The sequence below is a fragment of the Grammomys surdaster genome, unplaced genomic scaffold, assembly GCF_004785775.1.
Source record: "Grammomys surdaster isolate TR1022 unplaced genomic scaffold, NIH_TR_1.0 125429, whole genome shotgun sequence".
NCBI classification, from domain to species: Eukaryota; Metazoa; Chordata; class Mammalia; order Rodentia; family Muridae; genus Grammomys; species Grammomys surdaster.
Window position 1 is genome coordinate 213430 of NW_021620296.1, and position 3794 is coordinate 217223.

The following is a 3794-nucleotide window of genomic DNA, read 5'->3' on the forward strand; positions in this document are numbered from 1 at the left end:
TAGATAGATAGATAGATAGATAGATAGATAGATAGATAGATAGATAGCCATCCCAGTAATATACGTGTGTGTATACTATTATAGTTCTGCATAAGATTTAATAACAAAATTAGTTTAATTTTACATTTAGTCTCAGGCAAATTCGTACAAGGGCAGAAAGCAGCCACATTCGTTGCCAAAATATCACAAGAATGGTGTCAAGCCCAGTTTTGCCAATACTGTTCCTTCCTGACCCGCCCTGAGTTACGCCTCCGCAGTCTGCAGAGCTCTCAGTGCTCTGCTTGCAAGCTCCTATAGGGGATCCTGTGAAGACCTGCTCACAAACTACAACTACTTTCCTACGACAGAGTCCCAGTCTTGTACACTCCTCCAAAGATCAACATGGTCAGGTCTGTCACAGCAGTGGTATACATGGCCAGGTCTGTCACAGCAGTGGTATGCTTGGTCAGGTCTGTCACAGCAGTGGTATACATGGTCAGGTCTGTCACAGCAGTGGTATACTTTTTGGTACCAAATTTCAGGTCCTTTTCTATTACTGTGACAAAACAGCATCAAGGCTGGCAACCTATAAAAGAAATATTTAATTGGGCTTAGAGTTCCAGAGGGATGGAATCTATGAAGGGGACAAGTGCCCAGCGACAGGGAGATGGGACAGCAGCTGGGAGCTCACATCTTGATCTGCAAGCTGAAGGTGGAGAGGGAATGACTTGAGTCTTTTGAAATCTCAAAGCCTACTGTGATGGTTTGAGTAAGTATGGCCCCCACAGATTGATTCTGTTTGAATGCTTGGACATAGGCAGTGGCACTATTAGGAGGTATGACCTTATTTGGAGGAGGTGTGGCTTTGTTCAAGGAATTGTGTCACTCTGGAGGTGGGGCTTTGTGGTCTTAAATGCTCACACTATGCCCAGTGTGGCACACAGTCTCCTTCTGCTGCCTGTGGATCAAGATGGAGAACTCTCAGCTCCTTCAGCACCATGCCTGCCTGCATGCTGCCATGCTTCCCACCATGATGAGAATGCAGTGAACCTCTGAACTGTAAACCAGCAGCAAGTCCTTTTGTTAAGTCCAAAGCAGGTTCCAAAATGGCAGTGCTGGTGATGATGTCCTAAAAAGAAGGACTCTGACCAGGTAAACAGAAGGACTGTTATTGGGTTTTAAAAAAAAAAGTCACCAGGCAGTGGTGGCATAAACCCTTAATTCCAGCACTAGAGAGGTAGGGGCAGGCAGATCTCTGTGAGTTCAAAGCCAGCCTAGTCTAAAAGCGAGGACAGCCAGAGCTACACAGAGAAACCCTGTCTCTTAAAAAAACAAAAAATGCAAAATAAAGAAAAACTCAAAGCATTTCAATGGTGCCCCATTCTCCATCTCGTTGGAATAGGTGCGACCCTGTTGGAGAAAGTATAAGCAGGCTTTGAGGTCTCCTAGAGCTCAAGCTCCACCGTGGGCTTGAGCCCAGTTTTGCCAATATTGTTCCTTCCGGAAACGAAGACTCACCTCCTGGCTGCCTATGGAAGACAGTCTCCTGGCTACCTTCAAATCAAGATGCAGAGTTCTCCTTCTCCATTGCCATGTTGGCTGGTACCCTGCCATGCTTCCCACCATGATGATAAAGGACTGAACCTCTGAACCTGTAAGCCAGCCCCAATTAACTGTTTGCCCTTATAAGAGTTGCCTTGGTCATGGTGCCTCTTCACAGCAATGAAACACTAACTAAGACAAAGAGAAAAGAAGTAAAAACAAAATCCCTATTCCAGATGACATGGTTATTCTGTAACAGACCGTAACTAAACACTCCACCACAAAACTCTGAGCTCACAAACATGGTCAGCATAGTGACAAAATACAAACTCAACACACAAAGCCCAGCATCCTCCCTATAGACCAGTAACAAGCAGTCTAAAGGAAATCCACTTACAATATGAACAACAACAAGCCCGACCAAAAGAAGAAAACAAGCCTACTATAATAACTTTAAGACTCCAAAGAAAGAAATAGAGGAAGACATTAGATTTGGAAAGACCTCCCATGCTCATGGATTGCAAGAATTAATATTGTCAAAACAGCCATCCTACCAAAAGCAACTACAGACACAATCTAATTTCAATCAAAATGCTGCTTATAATTTGTGTTGTAGGATATATGGACTCACATTGCTTTAAGGTCATTGCTTTAAGGATTTCTTCCTATATTGTTTTGCTTTGCTATTAGGGGACTACATGCCTAGCCCACACATGCTGTCTCCTATACACAGGCTAAAATCTAGTTGTATCTTTTTAAAGGAAAGAGGTGACTGTCACATTTAACCTGTGAGATTCATGAATCCTGTGGGGACATGTGCTCTGATGGGACATAGGCTCATTTTACCATGGAGCTATGCTTAACACAACCAAAAATAAAATAACCATGCCACTACATTACCACCTTGGCTAATGACCTCATCAAGATGGTGAGAACCATGAAAATTCACCACTATCTCAATGAATGCAGCTACATGGGATGAGCCAAAAAGGTGACAACAAAATGTCCTGGTCCCACCTTACGAAAACACCTTCTTAAAAAAAAAAAAAAAAGTCAGACTACGGAGTAATAATACCAGACTCCAGTACTGTTTAATTTTGAAACTGTTTTCCATGATATAGTTACTGGTTCTCAATGGAGACTTAAGAGTTTTCCTCATCATGGTCCTCTATCACTAGCCATCTGTCAAAGGGACCTGACTCTGTGAGATGGCTGGATTTGGAAAGCTCGCGAGACTTTGCAGCAGCACTGAGAAAATGTTAAAAAGCACAGTTCCCAGCGAGGACCCAAAGAATCGATGGCTGGATATCAGAAGAGCTGCAGCAGCCGCTGGGGGCTAAAGAGAAGAGCTGTTAGGTCCTAATGCCTGCTCCTCTGCCCAGAATCTCTAAACCTGTTTTTCTCTAAAGAAGTGTTCTCTCCTTTCCCAAGACTCCTTTGCTTCATGCTTATCTGCTTCTGTTTCTGCGTCACCAAGCTCCAACTACCCATTCTTGCTTTTGCTTCTACCTTTCAGTTACAACGACATGACTAATAGCCTGGCATAGTGGTGTTTAGCTTTAATCTCGGCATTCAGAAGACAAAGGCAGCTGGATCTCTATGCATATATGGCCAGCCTGGTCTACATAGTGAATTACAGACCAGCCAGAGCCACACATTGATACCCCATCTTTAAAGGGGGGAATAGAGTAATTGGACCCTCATCTGAGTATCCAGAGATAGGGTACTACCTCTGCAGCTATAGGAAAGCCATCATCCTTATTGTCAAGACTTTCCAGTATGGCAGCTTTTGGATCACCCATACTGCATCAGCAATCAGCAGTCTCTCACGTATCCTAAGTCCAAAAAACCTACTGCTCTCTCAGGGTAAAGTCTGATGACAGAGAACTTAGATTGTCATTGGAATCTTTTTTTTTTTAAAGATTTATTTATCTTGTGTTTATGAGTGCTCTATCTGCATGTACACCTGCATGCCAGAAGAGGGCATCAGATGGATCATAACCACTATAGATGGTTATGAGCCACTATCTGGTTGCTTTGATAAAGAATTTGTGTAAAAACATTAACACAGTTGAATGTTTCCTAAATAGTTGCCTTACATAAGATATGATGGTCTGGCCGGGCAGTGGTGGCGCACACCTTTAATCCCAGCACTTGGGAGGCAGAGGCAGGCGGATTTCTGAGTTTGAGGCCAGCCTGGTCTACAGAGTGAGTTCCAGGACAGCCAGGGCTACACAGAGAAACCCTGTCTCAAAAAAACCAAAAAAAAAAAA